This window comes from Nyctereutes procyonoides, unplaced genomic scaffold, assembly GCF_905146905.1.
Source record: "Nyctereutes procyonoides isolate TBG_1078 unplaced genomic scaffold, NYPRO_anot_genome, whole genome shotgun sequence".
NCBI classification, from domain to species: Eukaryota; Metazoa; Chordata; class Mammalia; order Carnivora; family Canidae; genus Nyctereutes; species Nyctereutes procyonoides.
Genome location: NW_026575131.1, coordinates 16988262 through 17010198, shown reverse-complemented (window position 1 = coordinate 17010198; position 21937 = coordinate 16988262). Strand labels below are relative to the sequence as shown.

Here is a 21937-nt window from a genome sequence, read left to right as displayed (position 1 = left end):
AGCAAGCCTCATCACACCTATAAATAAGGAAGGAAAGCAAAAAGGGTATTTTTAATAGGTACATGGTACCACACCCTTCCAACAGGCAGCGATGGAGGAAAACCAGACCGGCGACCCGTGTCTGGAATACGTACTGAGTGAAACCATAGGGAGGGGCAGGTGTTTTTTCTTTTCTTTCCTTTTTTTTTTTTTTTTTTTTGATTCGGTTTTGCAGATTAAAGGGACAGCCATCCTACCTCTTTTGACCATAGATGTTGAAAATGACGAGTGAAGTTTTGCCTTCGTCCCTTGCTTTTTCACCGTGAAATAAAAGTCTTAAGCCTGTAGCGCTCTCCCTCCCTCTCCCTCTCCCTCCCTCTCTCTCTCTCTCTCTCTCTCTCTCTCTCTCTGTGTCCCAAGGGAGTGTGCAAAGGGAGGGAAAATCAGCCGCGTGGGTGAGGGTGGGGCGCAGAAGCGAGGACGAGCGCAGAGGCGCTGGCCAGCCTCGGCCCGGAGGGCGTGGATCCGGGCTCAGGCCAGCGCAGGTCCCGCGCGCTCGCGGCCACTGCCCGGGGCGGGAGGGGCCCGGGGGGTCTCCGCCGGCCAGAAACTCCCTTGGGTCCGCCGGGAGCCGCTGGACACCGCACGTGCGTCCCCGGCCGCCAGCCAGCGAGGGGAGAAGTTTCCCGGAGGGAAGGTGGGCGCAGCTCGGAGGGCGCAGACGGCTCAGGTGTGCGTGGGTGGGGGTTACCGTGCTTCTGCTTTGCCAGCCCGACGGGTTCCCCGTGCAGCCGGGCAGCCAACTCGCGGGGCGAGAGGCACGGCGGGTTGGGGCTTTGCGGGTGGGAGGGGTCTGCTCACTGGAGGGGCGGTGGTGCGCAGCAGGGCCCCATCCTTGCCTAAAGCGGGGGTAGTCCGAGGTCTCTCAACCCCAACCCGGTAGAGACACCCCCGTTCCCAGCCCCGCCCTCTGGTGGCTGAGGCTGGATTCGAACCCAGCGCCAGTGAACCGGCTCCACGAATCCCCCAGCTCCCACTCCCTCCGCCTGCCGACGGGTAGGTCAACCCTCTGCCTTTCCTCCAGCCTCCCCCCGACCCCCTGGGGAGCATTCCAGACCGTCCTGGGGATTGCAGCCCTCTCTCCAGGAGAGGGTCCGAGGTTGGCCTGGGTTTGGGGTCAGCCCTGATGGCGCCCCTCCCCGCCCGTGACCGTCTCTTGGGTCGTAGGGCTCCGTTTCCCTCCGCACCCCTCCCCGCCCCCGTCTCGCTCCCGTTCCCGGGGGGAAGAGTCCAGGTGCTGGTTGGGGTTCTGCACGCGCCGCCGCCCGCTTGAAAAGGGAGGCTCTGCGGACCGCAGGGTTGGGGCGGGGGCAGCAAGGAAACGGGGAGGTTTAGGAGTTCCCCGGTGGGGGCGGGGGCCAGGCCGGGGGCGTGGTTGCCATGGCTCCTCGGTAGCGGAGCTGGGGGAGCTAGAGATGCCAGTCACGGATGGTCCCTTCTTCTTTGTGCCTCTCTCTCTCTCTCCCTCTTTCTCTCTCTCTCTCTCTTTTTTGAGTGCGAGTGTGCGTGGGGAGGGAGAAAGTGATTAATTTGGAGAGCAGGGATTGGAGCCTGGAGGCTGGGAGGCTGGGGAACGCCGGCCCCGTGATCCCTACCCCTCTGGCTCGCCGCGAGAGCCGCACTTCCTCAGTCGGGGCCAGGGCTGAGGAGTCCCTGCGAGGACCCCAGGGCAGAAGAAGCCGCCGTGGCGCGGGCGCAGGTACCCACGCCCCGGAGCCGCGCCTGGGGGCGAGCGCGGGCGGGTGGCCCGGCTGTCAGCGGGAAGGCGGGCCGGGGAGGTGATGGGAGGCGAGCGGCGGGGGGCAGGTGTCTAGTGGCGCGGGGCGGGGGGGGGGGGCTCGCGGCTCAGCCCTCAGCCAGGGGCCTGGGGTTCAGCCCCGCCCTTGGGGACCTCGGAGGGGCCCCCAGGGCCGGCAAGTGGCCACCTGGGCACGCGCGTGCGCGGCGGCGCGCCCTCCGGAACGCCCGCGGGGGGGGGGGGCGGGGGGGCACTTGTGCGCGTGCGCGCGGAGGTGGGCCACCGGGGAGCCACCTGGCCCCGCGCCAGGCCCACAGTCTCCCGCGGCGCCCAGGTGGGTCCCGGTTCCTGCTCCAGCGTCTCTGTGATGTGTGATTTTTTGGACGTGCCATTTAACGGCTCCGTGCCTCGGTTTCCCCTTTTAAATAACAACGATAGTATCAGTTACACTTTGCTCGTTGGGCTTTTGCAGGACTGGAATGAGATAATCCAGGAAGACAGTTTGAGCTTCGTGTTTAACGCTTAATAAATAAACCCCCTAAATTAGTTATGGTTGCTGATGGCGTTACTGTTACTATTAATCGATCCTCAATTTAATTAGATACGGTGCATTCTCATTTCTCTGCATCTTTATAGAAGGCAAAATACCGTGTTTCCTAATTTGGGAGAATATGGGTGGGTATTGAATATTACTGCCCCGTACAACTCCTACTACAGAGCTCTGGTCTGCAGCAGATCGGAAGATATAAAATGACCAATAGCTGGTCACGTTGGCTTGTCAGTAAATGGATGCAGAGAGAAGCTTAGAAAGCTATTTGGGAGAACTTTTAGTAACAAGGGGGAAAAAAAAACGAGTTTATTCTACAGCTTTTTTTTTTTTTTTTTTTTTTTATTCTACAGCTTTGTGTGTAAGACTAGGTCCTCTTTCACAGGCTGAGGTTGCAGTTAGGTTTGTCTTAATTTCAGTATCTAGTGATGGACCACTCTATGGCTTTCATGATTTCATGATTCTGGAGTCTAGTGTATAACCCAGCTTTCCATTTTATGGCCTTAAGTGCTGTGGTGGATTTATCTGTAGTAAAGGCAGAGAGTATAGAGTATGATCATTCCTTGCAAGCTCCTGAATATTGTCAGTGAATAAATGAAGAAAAATAGTTATTTCTTGGCAAGTGTGAGTACTGGCTATGGCAGTTCATTAAAAATCTCTTTCTGGGCATGTTTTTACCCACATCACTGCAGAGGAGTAGGACTGTGATGATTAATACATGTCTTTCAGATTGTTCTCTGTTGTATCTATACTTATGGGTCTTTTAAAGAAAAGACTGCCGATGTTTATTGCTACCTCATGGTTTTATTAGGTGCTCCAACTTATCTGGCGATGAGCAAAACATCCCATGGGCCTAATTGTAAGAATGACAAGATCTGATATTGCACATAATATATTTATTACCTTTAAGTTAATTAATTTCATTTACTGGATTGGTTTTAAATACAGTTTGGAAATATCACTTGCTTATTAAAATATAGGCATGTCTTGGTGGATCTGAGGCAACTAAAACTGGACATGTGTTCCCATCACAAAGTTCCTTAAGACTTTTACAAAATAGACCTGACCTCGGAAAATATTTGCTGGATAAAATATAGCTTACTTTTGAAGATTTTGAAGATAGGTTGTTTGACCAAAAATCACTTTGTTGAAATAATTAGACTGGTTCAGTTTTTTTTTTTTAAATGGAGGATTAAATAAGGATAATGATCAAGACTGATCTGTGATTCTGCTAGGGGTTTTGGGGGGTTTTATTGTTGTTTGTTTGTTTTAACCTCATAAAGGAAAATTAAGTGATAGAGGGGGCTGGATGGCATCGTATTTGAAGGAATGAGTGTCAGGAAGCCCAAGGAATATCAATTCAGATAGTAGAGTATTGCTTTAAGTTTGACTTTTGCATGACAACACCCCCTTCTTCACAGTGAATATGTCATCTTTAAAAGGTACCTTGAGGAATTAGTGTGACAGCTTGCCTGAAATTCATATGATCATTTACATATTGTTTCCCAGGAGCATTGGCATTAAATGTTTCATTTGTTGGAAATTACTTTGCACTTTGATTTATGACCGCCTACAGTGCCATGGAGTCTAATACATTTGAGAAACAAAAATTTAGCTTTTTACCATTTTGTATTTTCCCCCGAAAATCTAAGCAGTAATGCACACGGAAAGCTTAAGTTAGGCCAAAGACAAAGGGTGACATAGAAAACCATGACAGATCTGGAGGTATTGAGTCCTGAATTTGGGGAGCTAATTGACATGCAACGGTATAAGCTAGAGGAGGACGTTGTCTCTACACTAAGACTGTTTTCAATGATGTGCTGTATTATCTGATTTAATCAGTGTTGCTTGTTATTTTTTCAAACCGAGACCGAGAATACTATATTTTCAATTATGAACATTTTGATTACAGCTTCATTGTAACTAACTAATTCAGTCTGAAGAGAATGCAATTATTATGGTGATTTACATACAATATGCTAAGTTAACACAGCTAATGAGTGAAAGCATAATATTCTTTCTATTCATTCCTGGAAAAATATTGTGCTAAGCATTCTTTTAAAGAAAGGATTACATTATTCGCCAGTATTTTATGTCTACCTACAAGTAGAATTGGCATTGAGCCATTTTCTCTGCTATTGAAGTAAAATCTCTCATGTTTTGGCCACCATGCCTCTCCCCCTCTTTGGGATGCCAGGGAGAATGGAAACAATTCCCAATTTAATTAGATATGGTGCTTTCTCCTTTCTCTACATCTTTATTGGAGGAAAGATTCTGTATTTTCTAATTTTGGAGGCTGGTTAACACCTTAAACATTACTAATTACTGCAGTTTATTTTATGTGTGTCGCAATAGTGTAGTTAGTTAATTATAGCTTTCTCATTAGCACCATGTAGAGAATAATGAATTAACACATCCCTTTGATCGAAAGAACATCTAAGTTTATCTTCTGAGAATAAAAGTGTTATTGTGTTACCGAAAGTCACTATAATTTTCCCAAGAAACAAATTGGTTGGAATTTTCTAGCACTGGGATAGGAAGCTTGATGAATGAGTTGGATTGATCACAAACAAGAGGGAGTAGAGCTGTGGTTGCTTGGCAACCTAACATTATTCTGCAATTTCTTCTGGTATATTTATCCAGTAAACTAGAAAATTCTGTTTTGTTAACGAATGTTTTTAGTCAGTGCACAAATAGACCATAACTAATTGAGATTTTATGTATTGTGGATAAAAAATGATTCTGCTTACCTTCCTATTGTGTTTAGATAATACAAATACAAAGAAAATGCATATTCTGTTTTCAATTTTTGAAATTTTCTGTGAAAAAAGTGTTATTTTCATTTTTATAATAGCTTGTTTATCTCTTTGGAAATGAAATTATTAGGAGTATGTATGTGTGTTTATGTGTATATTTATACACAATTTTTCAGTAAGAATCAGAGATAGAGTTTGAACTGAGATGAATTCTTCAAAAATTGTAGTTTGCTGGTTAAACTGAAAATAGAGGTAAATTTAAGAAGGCATAAATATCCAATCCGAATGATGCTGCCAGATGATGGTAATAATAAATGTGTTGAATTTGGCAACTATATAAATGTACTCTCTTCTTTAAACAGAATTTCCTTTCCTGGTGATCTTAACTGTTCTCTCTTCTGATGTTTGGGTACATCTCATTTTCTCCATAGTTGCAAAATAGGAGCTAAGCAAAACCATCAGCTGCCCATCTTCTAATCCAACTTTCCCTAACTCTAAGGACTACACAGTACCACTTTCCTATGCAGCCTGTGAATTTTAGTGCTCATCAAAATTCCTTTCTCATATCTTAACATTCTTGGGGACACACGTTCCATTTTATGTATCTCATAAACCTTATATTGTCTGGCACAGTGGGAAACAAACTGCTGCACTGGCTATAGTAATCAGGCTGCCTGGGTTCAAGATCAAAGTCGACTAACTCCTTGGTATGTGACCTTGGCTAAGTCATTTTAATCCAACGCTGATTTCTTCTATGGAATGGAGGTTAATATCCATGCCAGCTTGTATGCATTATTGTGAGGATAATATGGGGCAATCTTTATAGACACCTTGGTAGAACTTACTGAGCACTCAATAAATTCTGGCTTTTAATTACAGTAATTATCTATGTATTCCATATTCAGTATATGAATGTATAAAGATAGATAGATGTGTGTGTGTATCCCTTTGTATGTGAATAAGTGTGAACTGTCATCATGGCACAGTTGAATGGAAAATTATTGATACCTACATCAATTATACACACATATACTCACAGTGATTGTTACACATATTTGAAAGATCCTAAGAGTACTCGTTCTCAGGATTGACTGACAAGAGAATCACCTGGAGAGATTCTTAAAACTACCAACTCAGATGAATTCCATCATAATCCCTGGGAATGGTGACTAAGACTTTGGGTTTTTTGGAAGCTTTGGTGAGAATAATGCACTGGAGGGTTGAGTACCACCAACTTAGGTTGGGGTAGACTTTAAGGTCATGTTGGCCTAAGGCAATGACTTGCAGTTACCTCGGTGTCATGAAACGTGGTTGGAATAGAAAAAAAAAAAAAAAAGCTTCAGCAAACCCCTGAGGTTTTTCTTACTAATCCCTCTGGTTTAAAAAGCATTTTAGTCTCTGAAGAGCTCAAATGCACTTTTCATTTACTGTGTATGATTTCATTTCTCAGCCAAATGTCTCTGTGAAGATGGTAGGCAAGAAGTCATTATCCTGATTTTGCAGATGAATGGAGTGAGCCATACTGGAATTAAATAATTTGATTAGATTCATACATTTAGAACAGATCCAGATTCGTGTGACTTTCGAGTCCGGATGTTTCTGTTTTGCCTTGAGATTTCATATGAGAGAGAATTTTTTTTTTAGGACTAAATAATTGTGTAAGAAAAGTTGTATAGATGTGAATTTCCATCTTTCTTGTAATTTCTTTCTTGTAATCAGGCACTGCAATGAAAAACAGATTTTTTTTTTCTTCTAAAGAAGAGGCAGCATAGTCTAAGTAGGATCTAATCTAATGTCCTTTGGACTGAACCTAGCCTACATAGGTGTTTTATTTGGCCCTAGGAATGTTTAAGAAGTATTTCAGCCAATATTTAAAAACGAAGGATTTTAAAAAAATAATAAATAAATAAATAAATTAAAAAAAAACAAGGATTTCACATAAAAATTCGTATTTCTTACTTATGTTTAAAAACTTGATATTCTCACAGTATTGAACCTGAGTGTTCAGAGTGCCATTGGCTGAACGTGAAGAACATGTCCCCTTGGCAGTCTTCAAGGACCCAGAGTTTTGTGTCTTCTCTGAGTAACACTTGGTTTCCTCTTGCTTTTATTTTTTAAGCATACTCAAAGAGACAATTGAAGGGAGTTTCGAGAAGGGACCACATCTTTTTGGGCAGGCAGAAGAGCTGTTACTGCCCCTCATCCAGTAGGACAGTAGGTAGAGAAGTTACTGAGGAGGTGAGAGCAGCATCTCCCGGAAAGGCTGCCAGCCAGGACCTGTAGTCAAGTGGCAGATGCAGATCTTCTGCTCCTTCCTTAGAGTGGCCAAAGTAACCAGAAGTCAGATGGCAGGGGAGCCTGGTAGAAGATGGTATGCAGAGATTGACTCCCTCTGCCCACAGTAGGTTGGAAGACTGTGGAGAACAGATTGGAATCTGGTAGGTTAATGAAGAATACCTAGCACACCTTGAGCCTTAAAATTTATGGAACACAAGCAATGAGGAAGGAGAACCTTTGAACTGCCAAATGTAGAACAAAATGGAACATCATTAAATTTGTATTCAGGGTCCTCTTCTACTTTGCTTTGTCATTCTCTGTCATTCTCTTCTTTCATTGCCCTAGGTGGGCATGTTACCATTCAGAGGTGGTTTCAGCTGCAGTCTCCAAACTTCCAGAAAATTTTGTATGTTCTTCTGTATAATTTCCTCTTTCCAAGATGAGAGCCGATGGCAGAGTCTGATGGAAAAGGCGTATTAAAGCCACTGTGGTAACAGGTTTGCATTTTTAGCAGACGCTCTTCCCTAACAAAAGCTTTTGCTGTAAGGGGTAAATCTGATACCAGAGATTGCAGATGTTATGCCTGCAAAGTGGAGATGCCCTCAAATAACAACAGTCTTAACAGCTTAAAGTCACTGTAACCTGGACATTTGAATCTCTGGAGGGATCTCCCTCTTTGGTGTAGTGGTAGCAGGGTGAAGGATGAAGCAATAATCAGAGATGCATGGGTAGCACAGTGTTATGAGGCATCTGTGTTCCCTGGGGCTATGGGATGTAATCCACAGTGTAATGGAAGGTAAGTGGGTAAGAAAAATGCGGTGATTTTTGATCATTTGATGCAGTTAGAGTTGATTGTGAATTGTTTATTATTACATCGAAGACCTTTGCTAAAGAATGTAAAGTGATAGAATTGGCTTATTATAGAATGTTTTGTGTGCTGAGGTGTTCAAAGGAAAAAAACACACCTCATACATGCAAGATTTCATGGTGAAGACCTTTTTTGACACACTCAACACTACATTTCCATCCATTCAGGTTACTTTTCAAGATTTCTATTTAAAAAATTGTAATGTCTTGCATTATTTGGATGCTTTCAGCATTTTGGAGATTTTTTTTTTCCATATCAGCTTTGTTTGCCTTTTACAGTGACATGATGAACAAAAAGGGACAAGTTGTTAGGTCATTTTATAGATGAAAAACAAGCAAGGTCTAATAGTGAAATCAAAATTAAGGCTCAGATATCCTGTTTGTGATCTAGTTCATGGCCCACACTACTGCTTTTAGATTTTATTTATTTATTTATTTATTTATTTATTTATTTATTTATTTATTTATTTAAGAGAGGGCAATGGGAGGGATGGTGAGAGTGAGAGAGAGTCCTAAGCTGACTCTGTACTGAGCATAGAGCCCAAAGTGGGGCTTGATCGCATGACCTGAGCTGAAACCAAGAGTCAGCCACCTAACTGACTGTACCACCCAGGTGCCCCTAGATTTTCTTATTTAAAGCAAAAGAAATATATTATAGTTGCTGAAATTTTATTTTATTATTTTTTAAAGGTTTGATTTATTTATTCATGAGAGACAGAGAACGAGAGAGAGAGAGAGAGGGGCAGAGACATAGGCAGAGGGAGAAGCAGGCTCCATGCAGGGAGCCCGACGCAGGAATCCAACCCAGGACTCCAGGATCATGCCCTGGGCTGAAGGCAGGTGTTAAACTGCTGAGCCACCCAGGGATCCCCATGGTTGATGAAATTTTAAAAATCAGAGTTAATGTGTATACTGAAGGATGTAATGAGTCCAGGGGAAATATTGAAAATGTTACCAGTTATATTTCCAAGGCTGAATGTAGCCCTGCCCAAAGTTAAGGAGATGTGATTTTTCTTATTTTTCCTTTTAAATATTTTTATTTATTTATTTATTTATTTATTTATTTATTTATTTATTTATTCATGAGAGAGACACAGAGAGGCAGAGACACAGGCAGATGGAAAAGCAGGCTCCCTGCCTGCATGGAGCCTGATGTGGGACTCGATCCCGGGACTGCAGGATCATGCCTTGGGCTGAAGGGAAGCGCTCATCCACTGAGCCACCCAGGCGTCCCTGATGTGATTTTTCCATAGCTTCTGTAATTGTATAGTATTGATCGATGGACTGATTGATTGATTGTAGGTCCTATGAGATGTTGACCAGTCATTGAAAGAGCTTTTACTGAATAATTATTTTATATTAGAGACAGGACTAAGGCTGTGCCAGGCTGATACTTATACTATTTACTGACTATTTGATATATTTTGCACTCTCTACATCAGTGATTTGTGTAGTGCTATTGTTATAATACCTGTTTTAAGCTGGATGACATAGACATAGGGGCTTTTTGTGCAAGGTCATCTTGTTTGGCTTGGAGGTGGCAGAGCTAGGATTTACCAGGATTCACACTGAGAAGTAAAGTAAAATCTGAGTTCCTGTCCCAAATCCCTAAATGCTACCCTTTGAATCTCTCATACAGCTTCAGCACCCTGTGTCAATTCAGGGTGCTATAACAAAGTACCAGAGTGGAGTGGCTTAGAAACAACAGATTTATTTCCTATAGTTCTGGAGACTGGAAGTCTGAGATCAGGGTGCCAACATGATCTGCTTGTGAGGCCTCCTTCTGGGTTGACTTTTCTTTGTATCTTCACAACAAGAATGTCAGAAGGAGCACAGGAGAGTTGTGTGGGGTCTCTCTTCTCAGGGAACTAATCCCATTCATGAGGGCTTCACCCCATGACTTAATTACCTACCAAAGGCCATAACTCCAAATATCATCACGTTGGAATTTGGGTCCCAATGTACGAATTTTGGGGGAGACTCAAACATTTAGTCCTTTGCACATCCTTTCTCTTCTGTGTTGGACTTCATTTCCCAGGTGTGCAGCATCCATCAGTGCCCCGTTGATTAGCAGGATTCTCTAACTATAGTCTTCATCAAGGGCTCGTACTTGTCCCTGTTGTTTATCCAGATTTACCTGTTCTATGTCTCATTATCTCAGTTAAACATGTAGAAAAGTAGATATAAAGGATTCCTTTTAAGGTATTACATGAAAATGCATACTTATCCCAGGAATGGCAGCATTTTTTTAAAAAGATTTTATTTACTTATTTATTCATGAGAGACACAGAGATAGGCAGAGACACAGGCAGAGGGAGAAGCAGGCTCCCTTTGGAGAGCCTGATGCAGGACTTGATCCCAGGACCCCGGAATCACACCCTGAGCCAAAGGCAGATGCTTAACCACTGAGCCACCCAGGTGCCCCAGAATGGCAGCATTTAAAAAGACTGTTTAAAAGCCTTAATGCAAAGGATTAATGGTGAGGGACTTCCATGTGGGAAGTACATTGGAGAGGAGGACATTTGTGTTCTCTCCGAAATCTTGTCATGAAAGCATACTGTCCTATCCTGTCCCTCGGCACCAATGTATGTAAAATTCAGCCTTTACCCTCCCCAAAGCTTTCACTTGCCTTCATTACCATTTCTTATTTCTTGGCAGAAATGTTCCTGATGCTGTCATATCAGTATGCATGGGTTTCCCTCACGTCTGGGTGTTATATATAACCAATTGCATTACACGGTTGGCATTTCCACAAAGGTGTGAGTATCTGCCACCCCAGATTAAGATAGAAATAGTTGGCAATGACAGATGTCATATGCCAGCCTGACTGTTCTTGAAAATGACATCTATCGTCATGATGGTACTATCTTTATTAACAGCTGTCAATTAAGATAAGGCTTTGAAGAAAAAAAAAAAATCAATGCAATTCTAGGCATGGCCAGTATGGTCTTTGATGTTTTGGTTTGGGGTATTTAGAATCAAATATTACTGTTATCTTTTAATACGCAAAATATAAGTAGCATTCTCAGATGCTGAGGAATTCCAACTCCTTTTTCTAGAACAGAGGCAAAAATGTTTGCTTTCTACTTTGGCTAGACAGCCGATCCCGTTTCCGTGGTTCTTATGGAATGGATTTGCTATAGGACTTTTATGTGACCCATGTCTGCTTCTTTAGAGTACAGTACTTGGCTTCTCAAGAAATACATTTGTTTTGGTGTTATAAATCCAGAGACTTTCTAAACCTGTTCTGTAAAATGCATCTGATGACACAGTGGAGAATTCATTTATTAGATTAAAATATTTCAGATGTTATACAATGGGCAGAAATTGAAAACATTGCCCACAGTGGTAAGCAAACAAACAAAAATAATAACAATTTTAAAATCTACAGAGTACATCAGAATGGATAATAGACTATTTGGATTACTTATTATTGGGCACTAATTTGAGATGTATACTATTTTCCATAAAGGAGATCTGAATGAACGAATAAAAATAGAAAACCCAAATAAAGATGTTTAAATTTGACCTTGATTCCATTTTGCTTTGTAACCTCTAGCAATTAATTCTCGGTGGGGATAGATTTCAAAGAGTCTCAACAGATCACGTTTTCTATGCATAGAAGCTTCTGCATGTAATTGATTTGGGCTGAATTTTTTAACACAGTTGACTTGCTTGAAATAATACTAAAGGACCACCATTGAGCAATTCGGATACAACCCCTGTATGCCTTTGTGAATCAGGTTCAGATAAACAGGATTTGACCTTAACCACTAACCCCTCAAAGAAGGACTGGCAGTCATCACAGTGAATGCCATCCAATTATGTATAAAAATTGATATGAGTCCTCTCTTCCTGCGGAGATGGCAGCCATCTTCCACTTGGCATCACGGCTGCCCTCAGACCTTTGGTGAAGCCCAGGATCATTAAAAAAGAACCAAGAAATTTATCCAGCACCAATCAGACCAATATGTCAAAATTAAGCACAACTGGCCAAAACCCAGAGGCATTGACAAGAAGATGCACAGAACATTCAAGGGCCAAATCTTGATGCCCAGCACTGAACAAGGAAACAAAGCACATGCTGCCCAGTGATTTCCAGAAGTTCCTAGTCCACAGTGCCAGGGAGCTTGAAGGACTCCTGCGGTGCGACAAATCTTATCGTGCAGAGATTGCTCACAATGTCTCCTCCAAGAACCACAAAGCCGTTGTGGAAAGAGCTGGCCATCGGAATCTCCAATCTCAATGCCAGGCTGCACAGTAAAGAAAATGAATAGATAGCTTATGAGCATATTGTAGTTGTTTTAACAAAAATCATAAAACTACAAAAAAAAAAAAAAGATAGGAGTTGTTTGAATTGGAAATTGACCTCTATCCCCAAAACCTACTTTTGAAAACTTGGTTACTACCTCTATTTTCCTGTTTCACCAGCTGTAAACTAAGGATAGAAACATTTACCACTGCCTCCCAGTGGCAGTTGGAGGATTAATGACCTAATATTTGTAAAGTGCTTTGAAGATAAAAGTGCCAGCTATTATTATTACTAATAAACCATTTTTCTCCAGTGTAATTTTGGACAGCAGCCATTAAAAACTCATTACTGTATTTAACAGTAAAACAATCTGCTACAGCCTTGTATTTACTGCCTCAATTAAGCATGCATTCCACTTCCTTTGCCCCTCGAAATTCAGAGCTGATGAGGAGGGATAGAAAGGTGTGTGTCATCATTTCCCAAGTTCATTTAAATAACGGGTTTAACAGACTGGATGCTTATAGCGGAGAGTAGTTTGATTGTTTCTGCTGAAAACTAGACTATGTCCTTAATGGGAGGCTAATGTGGCTACTACACATTTGCTTCTGTGTTCTATGAAGGGAATGGAATGACCAGTTCTAGATTTTTATTCAACTGGATTTACTTCACATTTACTGCCTTTGAAGATTGTATTCCAGTGTCTTTATGGTTCAGGCTGGCTCCATCAATGACACAAGTTTATGTGGGTGGTTGTATGGTGTTTTATGTACCTGTTTAAACTGGGGCAGGTGTGCACTGTTTAGAACTCATGCTAAACATGAAGTAGAAAACAGAAGGAATTATTTCAGCCACTTCCAGTCCACAAATATTAAAATATGAAAGTGAAGGTCTTGAATAAATCTGTAATTAATGTGGTGTTATAAATCCTAATTTATTTTTATTTAAGTAGATGTCCTTAAATAATCCATGATACAGGTAGCATAGATATTTCTCACCTGTTTCCAAAACAATGCTCATTTCCCCTTATGCTATTTTACTACTGCAAATAACAGTAAAAAATATAAAATAAATCAATGGCTGTAATCAGAACAAGTAAATCTGAAGTCAATTCACTAGCTACCTCCAGTCTCTAAATCCTAAACCAGTATCTAAAAGTTGAACAAAGGAGTCCACATAGCAATGTGAATTCATTGAATTCACTGTGAGCATTTTGGTATGGAAAGATCTTCCTCATTCAGTGACTGCTCACTCTTAATTTAGAACCATTCTAATAAGCATAACTGTTTTATTTTAGTGGATGACTGAGTATAAACTGCAAGTTAGAACAGATGATGGAAAATTTGCAGATTTGTTCACAGACAAAAGAAATTATAGCTAGCATCTCTTCAGCAAGGGAAGAGAATGGAAAGGCTAGAAAGAGGCAACTCAGAAATCATGATGACCTATGGGTGGTCCATTAAGAAATTATGAAATAGTTTAAACTAAAAAAGATTTTGGTATTTCACCCATAGGCATATAGTTCATTAATCTGAAAATCAAGTGAAATCATCTTTCCTGATGATCTACCTAAGAATGTTACATACAGATACACAACAGCAATATTAAAATCCCCAAACCTTTTACAAGTTGTCCTTCTAGAAGCAACACATTCATAACTACCCAAGGTGCTATTGTTTGCAGATAAGATTTTGCGGTGCAAGTGTATTGCAGTGTATTTTTTTATTACTATCACTTAGGGAGGCCATGCTTTGTAAATACTATCACCATTCCATTGACTTCTGAAATTGAGCTCGCGCTATTTTCATCATTTATTTTGTTGAATTGTGCATGGGGAATTCACCATATGGCTTTAAACTGTTTAAGACCTCAGTAGGAATGTGTTTTGCATATCAGATTCTGGGGGGAAATACACAAGTTGTGTATCGTTTGGAAGATAAGTACCTGGAGACTTACGTGTAGCTAAGAGAGGAAATGATGAAAAATTAGTTTGAATTGTGACTATGTAGCAATTTATGTAAAATGTGAGTAAAGGGGCACTGTTCGGTTATCTGTTGCCACATTCCTAATGCATAACTTTAAAACAGCCATTTTATGAAATCTCATGCTTTTGTGTGTCAGGAATTCAGGCAGGGCTAAGATGGATGATTTCTTCAGCCCCACCTGGTGACAACTAAGGTGACATGGGAGTGTGCAGATTGTAGCTGGGCTGAGCTAGTGTCCCCAGGATAGCTTCATTTGCATGTCTGGTGCTGTGCACATGCAAAAAAGGCTGAACCCAGTAGGTAGGTCGTTGAACTTCTTACATGATGGCTAAGGATTCCAAGAGTCCAATTTAGAATATTGTCAGTTTAGACCTGGAACAAGTTCAGCGTCCCTTCCACTGTAGTCCAAAGCATAAAACACCAGTCCAGATACAAAGGGAGCATTCGTGCTGGAGGATTCTAGTAGACAGGGAAGGAAGAAATAGATATGCTAATAAAGAGAATTATCAAACCTGCCATGATACCATTTACTCACCATATGACTGATTACAAAGTGGAAGAAACATGGAACACAGGTAGAACAACCCTGTGCCCCACGGGGACACTCCTTTCTCTTCCTACTTCCTAGATCTCTCGGGCCCAGGAGAACACACAACTTTGAGAAGGGAGTGTGACAGGACAGTGAACTTTGGATAGCCGAAGGCAGCTGTGTGGCGAGGGAGGCTAGAAGGAGAGGATGGACAGCTGAGGACCCTTCAGGCTGAGATTCCGTAGCAGGATAGGTTTTTTTGGATGCTCTGTACCTCTCATCCATTTGCATTTATCCTTACTCGACCATGCAACTTGGAAGTGGCTTGGCCTTGGGAGAACTAGGGGTACCCTAGCTGAGTCAGAAGGACCATGGCAAAACTCAAATGCCAGGAAGCAGGAATTGACTACTCAGATTGCACAGGCACCAGTCTTGAGGGGGGGAGGAAAGAGCTGCTTCATGTCCTTCTATTGATCTGTCCCAGCCAAAAGCACATGAAGAAGCAGGCTTCTTGCACCAAAATGATGATTGTGCAGTTGGCTTCAGTCTTTCTTTACCTGTAATTTTCAGAAACAGGATTATAAAGGAAGGGGACTGAAGGGGCGGGGCTGGGGGGGATCGAGTACCAACATTATTTTCCTGTCTTCCTGCAGTGTTGTCAAGCACAGAACAAGAAGCAGGTCAAGAATATACAGCAAGGGAGCTGTCCTGGGCTGTTGTTTTCTCTTCAAATTCTCCCTGGTAATGGATGAAGAACAACCGCTGCCACGTCTGATAGGGGTTCAGTCTGTGTTCTCATTGCCTCTATTTCCTCACACCTTCCCATCATATTCTTCTGTGGCATGCCATTTTTCTCTTTGTGCTTGGGAACCATACGCACTCTCATTCTTATTCCTCTGTTACATTTTCCCACCCTTCTGATAAACAGGAGTAGATGTTTTTCTCCTGTAGTCTTGCAAAAAGCATGTGCAGAGTATTGCACTATATGTTTCATATTTCAAAACTAATTCAGCAGGCAAAATGCCATATATGTAACCCTAAAATGCTCTGTTGTGGCAAATTTAATTCTATAATGGTAATGCTGAAAATCACCTTTAAGAGACACACACACATATCATTTAATGTGATGCTTATAAAAACCAGGTGTTAAATAAATGAATAAAATCAATAAAAACTGGGTGTTTAAACAAGGTAGGTATTAATCCTATTCAGGGAGGTTAAGGGAACTCATGGCACCATTTATGTGAGAGTGGAACTGGAAATCAGATCGTCTGATTTGGTCTTAAGTTGTTTAATGACAAACCATTTAGCTGTTGATAAAATGTTCCCTTGTTCAGAAAACTTACACTTACTGAATAGATTTCATTTTTAGGTGATACAACCTATAAACCCATATTAAAAACTGTTGAGACTGTTGAAACACAAGCAATCCTCAGATTTTTTTCCCCCATGGTTTCTTTTGTTAGAGCAAAATACATTTTTACTATAGCAGAGAGCACTCCTTGGGTAGTTTTGTTTTAGCGATTGTCCATCTTCTGTCTTATGCATCCTTTCTTGACTTTTAAATGACCACAAAGCCTGTTCTAACGTTCTCTTTGACACACTGAAATTTATTTCTCATGAGCCATTCTGGATAATTCCTTGTTCAGTCTTTTAATCACTAGACCACTGCAACCTTCCCCTTACTGGATTTTTGCTTTTTGTAACCACTCTTATCCACTAAGGTCTAAATGTCACTGTTAAAATCCCTTTTCTCGCTTGTCACTTTGACCATGATGTCACTTACTTCCCGAAAATTTCCCCTGGCTCTCCATTGCTTTGCAGGCCAAGTAACTGTCACACTTCGTTTCCACATTCAGCCAGATTCAGCCTTCATTATTCCCTTCTACTTTCCTGTATCCTTAGAGACCCTCTCCTTTTACTCAACTGCTGGCTGTTCCAGCCTTCTTAGAGCTCCTGTCTTCTCAGACACATTTCCTGCTGTTCTTTCTTCTTAAAACAACTGGTCACTCGATCATCTTCTATTTTCTAAGACTCCCCCAAATACAACATTTTCATTATTTTTTTTCATAATGTACTTACATTTTTAATAGCACATTAAAAAAAAGTTTTGCCGTAAAATGGAGGTTTTATTTCATTACTGTGAATGAAACACTAGTGTCAGTGAGAAACAATGAAAGGTAACTACAAACATAATACAATGAAAACAGTCTAAGATCATTAATACTAGCTGGATACTATTAGCTGCCGAAGGCTCCAGTTTGAAGTCCTGATTCCTGTCTCCCTCTATAAAATAAATAGCAAGATTAGTAAAGTTAAAGTGTTGTTAGTGATATATTAGGACCTACCTGAGACTTCCACTTTTTGTTTACAGTGAGAAGGACTGCAAGAAAACTCAAAGGGGTTGTTGACTTAGGTCATGCCCAAAGTACCTACTAAGATGATCGCGGTACTAAGAATAGTGCTCTAGGACATGCAGCCCAACTTCAAGGGATGAAGACATCCCTTAGAAAAACTCATCACACTTCTCTGCCTTTGTCCTATTAAGTTCCTGCATTTAGTCCTTAAATGAAAGTTTGTGAAGTTCTTGCTGTGTGAAAATCATTATACTGGCTGGATAAAGTCCAAGATGAATTAGACACAGAATGGCCTGAAGATGCTTACAGTTACCACCAAACACATGCCGATCGATTGATCGATAAATCTATCTATGCATTTTCTGGGCCTGACAGTCCTGAAATATTGTAAACCTCCAGTTTAATTAAGGTACTCAAGGGACACCAGGTTGCTCAGTTGGTTAAGCATCTGCCTTCAGCTTGGGTCATGATCTCAGGGTCCTGGGATCAAGCCCATTATTGTCATCGGGCTCCCTGCTCATCAGGGAGTCTGCTTCTCCCTCTTCCTTCCTCTGCTCCTCCTCACCACTTGTACTCTCTCTCTCTCTCTCTCTCTCTTAAATAAATAAATAAATAAATAAATAAATAAATAAATAAATAAATAAATAAATAAATAAAATCTTTTTAAAAATGAGATAAAATTGTTAGGAAAGAGGTAGAATTTGAATGTCAAGGAAGAAATTCCATTGCAATTACCATTTTCTCTGTAGCAAAATAAACATGCAAGCCCTATTTAATGAGCAATTAATTTTTAGCACTATTTATCACACTGTAGGCTAGTGCTGTTAAACTTCTTGGGTGATAAAATGTGATTTGATTACTTTTCTCAAGTTCCAAAATGCTTTTCCACAAATTGTAAAATAGGAGCCCTTCCTAATATGGTGTGGGCTTAGAGAAAGCCAAAACTAGGTGAAAGATGGGAAGCCAACCTAATTTCTACTTGATTGATAAGTCAGGAAGTGTGGACATTCAGAGCCATCATAAGGATGTTTGAGTTCTATGACCTTGGAAGTTGCTTTCCAATTCTGAGATGGCCAGGAAATCAGATGTCTCCAGCAGAAAAACACAGCACCTTTTGTGTTTTTCAGGTGAGTTAATTTCTTCTTTATGTCTCAGAGTACTGCTGACTCTGTGTTCTGTGGTCCCTTCCAGGACCTGGTTCTCAGTTCTAGAAGCTTAGATAATGCAGATAAGGCTACTGTGTGTTTGGTTCTCTACACTTAATATGCTTGTGAAATGAAGAAGAAAAAAAAAAGTAAAATAATGATAAGATCATTAAATACTAAGAATTAACCATGAAATACCAGGATTTTCTTATTTGTTGTGTATGTTTGTATAATATTTACACATTTTTTCAAGTGAAAATATTTTGTGCCTTTTTTTTCTTAGAGACATTGAAGTCATGTGCTACATTATCAATGTGACTATTTTTTTTAGTTTTATCTTATTTTATTTTATTTTATTTATTAAAAAAAATGTCAAGCTTTATTTATTTAGGTAATCTCTATACCCAGTGTGGGGCTTGAACTCATGACCCTGAGATCAAGAGTCACATGCTCTTCCATCTGAACTATCTAGGCACTCCTTTTTTTTTTGGGATATCACTTTCTTATTGGCCATCACATAATTGACTTGTTAAATCTTTTATACATTGCATTTTAATTACATCAGTAATTTATTTTAAAAAATAGGAAAATGAATATCCACAGTATTGATTGGTAATGGATATTCTTGCTTCTGATAGCACCTTGAATAATGCATCCCTCTCTTTGATTACTGTAGATATTTCTTTTTTTTAATTTTTTTTTTTTAATGATAGTCACAGAGAGAGAGAGAGAGAGAGAGGCAGAGACACAGGCAGAAGGAGAAGCAGGCTCCATGCACCGGGAGCCTGACATGGGATTCGATCCCGGGTCTCCAGGATCGCGCCCTGGGCCAAAGGCAGGCGCTAAAACGCTGCGCCACCCAGGAATCCCCTACTGTAGATATTTCATTAATACCTAGAAAATACGGAAAATAGAGCTTCTTAAAGTTCAATAGGAAGAACTTGTGTGTTAGTAGAGTTGATAAAACATTAGTTGCAGGGATGTGAAATATTCTAGCTTTCTGAAGTTAAAGATAGCTTTCTATCTTCTGAAGTTATTCCTTGCATATATTAATCATGTGCACATAATAAATAATACTGACAAGGTATAATTTTGAGACCATAAAATTGAGAATTTGAACACATTGCATGTGTGGGCATACACATACATATACATAACTGCTCTTTGGTAAATCTGCATAACCTTAATTATGCTGAATTCACTCTCAGGCTCTGCTTTCTCATCAAGCATTTATCAGCAAAATGGAAACCTCTGAAAACTGTCATGGATTTGCTTATACTACTATATGTTAAGTGCAAAAAGTGACATTTATTTCTTGGCCACATACTAGGTGACTAATTATAAAACTGTATTGTGCATTGAAGCACATCTCTCAAAAGCTTTACAATCTGACTTTTGACAAGGATGCCATTGCCATCTGTTGAATGATATGATAGTGAAATTTACTTGAGGTGACCATTTTATGAATTATGAATTTTTTTTGACTTTCAGCATTTCCACTCATTTTTTTTTTTATTTGTTGGCTCCATGAATCAGTCAGTATCATCAAATTTGTCAACTGCCATTCTAAAAGCTTTGGAAATTGGTATGATGAAAGTCTTTAGAGATATTTTAAACCCAAGAATGTGGGATCTGAGACCTACCTGCCCAGATATGGCGGAAAATGTAAACAAAAATGATGTTTTGGCAAAAAAAAAAAAAATGATGTTTTGGGATGCCTGATTGGCTTAGCGATTGGGTACCTGCCTTCAGCCCAGGGCATGATCCTGGAGACCCGGGATCGAGTCCCACATCAGGCTCCCTGCATGGAGCCTGCTTCTCCCTCTGCCTGTGTCTCTGCCTCTCTCTTTCTATCTCTCATGGATAAATAAATAAAATCTTAAAAAAAAACAAAAATGATGTTTAAAAAAGCACTACTGTAGTTTAGAGGAACAATACTAATCAGAAAATATTTAAAAACTCAGCCACCTGACTGGCTCAGCCAGTGGAGCATGTGACTCTTGATCTTGGGGTTGTGAATTCATGTTGGGTGCAGAGATTATTTAAAAACAAAATTTTTTAAAATACATGCATGCATACATACCAATATCTGATGGTACAATTTGAATTGAGGTATTGTGGGGAAAATATTACTAGAATTTAAAGTTTTGGCTCTTTGAAAATGTATGGCAGAATAATTCTAGATACTACAGTTGTTTGTTGTTGTTTTTTGTTTTGTTTTCTTTTGATTTCTTGTGAATCCAAAGCCAACTTTCCTATATGAGAGTTGAAAAGAATCTTCTTACTTCTTGTGTATTCTTTTTAATGTGGTCAGGAGAAGGATTAAAATGAATACTCTCTTTCATAAAGCAATTGGGAATTAATTCTGAAATAATGTACCAGAGAATGCTCTTATGAGTGAAAGAATAGCCTTGGAACCCTAAGATAGTCAATATATACCAGACCTGTCTATAAAAAACCCCATAAAATAGTTTGTGCTTATATATGTGTATATATATATATATATATATATATATATATATTAAAGATTTTATTTATTTGCTCATGAGAGCGAGTACAGAGAGAGAGAGAGAGAAAGGCTGAGACAGACAGAAGGAGAAGCAGGGAGCCCAATGCGGGACTCGATCCTGGGACTCTGGGATCACGCCCTGAGCTGAAGACGGCGCTAAACTACTGAGCCACCTGGGCTGCCCTAGTTTGTGCTTATAGATACCTTGTGTAAGATGTGGATTTATCAGAAGTATTTGAATTTCATACTTCCCTATGATTGCTACCTAACCATAGATATTGGCAATATATTTGGGAAGCTTGTTTCCTCCTTAGGTTTAAGATGCCATCGGACCTTCAAGGAGCCTTGCTGGAGGTGACCTTTAACATTGTCAAAGTGGAACATACATTTGGGAAAGGGCTGCTACATATGGCCTTTCACACCCAAAGAGCTAGCCTTTTCCCGTTTGCTAGCATTTTTCTAATTTGACAGTGGTTCCTGGATGCCACACCCAGACTTTCTTTCTTTAGCAATGTTGATTTATGAAAATGCTCTGATAGAGGCTCAAAAGCTAACACCAAATTCAGCAGTGCAGAAAGCCTCCAAATCATATTCTTCTTTTTTGTTAATATTTTCACTAGGGCAATGTAAGATATTAAATCACCTGGAATTAGTTATGTGCCATTTCAGCAGGCTTTTGTGCTCAATCTACTACAAGCTGTTTGTGCTGATTAGCAGTTTAAAAGTCTGCAGAGGAAGGGAATTTTCAGTAGGTTCTTTTCTTTTTTCCTCTTTAGTCCTGTGTTCACTGGGGAAGGAATTACCCTCTGTGAAACTCCTGAATAATTTGGTTGACCAGATTCATGCTGGAAAAGAACAGTATCAGAAAAAATTTACCTACGTGTCTGTAGCTGTGCTCCCAGATACAAAACAGAAGAGCCAGTGGCTCCATGTGAAGTG

The 21937-nt window shown here is 40.6% G+C and overlaps 1 protein-coding gene across 10 annotated transcripts in view; it reads left to right on the top strand.

Moving 5' to 3' along the window:
- Positions 1-471: 471 nt before the first annotated feature.
- The window catches only part of CHL1 (cell adhesion molecule L1 like), a 201400-nt gene continuing 179934 nt past the window's right edge, over positions 472-21937 (top strand). For 3 of the 10 annotated variants that reach the window (XM_055343974.1, XM_055343983.1, XM_055343981.1), the window contains exon 1: positions 1470-1738. The gene's annotated coding sequence lies outside the window, so the exon portion shown is untranslated. Of the gene's footprint in view, positions 710-1008; positions 1036-1469; positions 1739-15640; positions 15729-18344; positions 18472-21937 lie in introns of those variants that run through there. The other 7 variants (XM_055343984.1, XM_055343978.1, XM_055343976.1 and 4 more) reach the window with 6 other exon arrangements.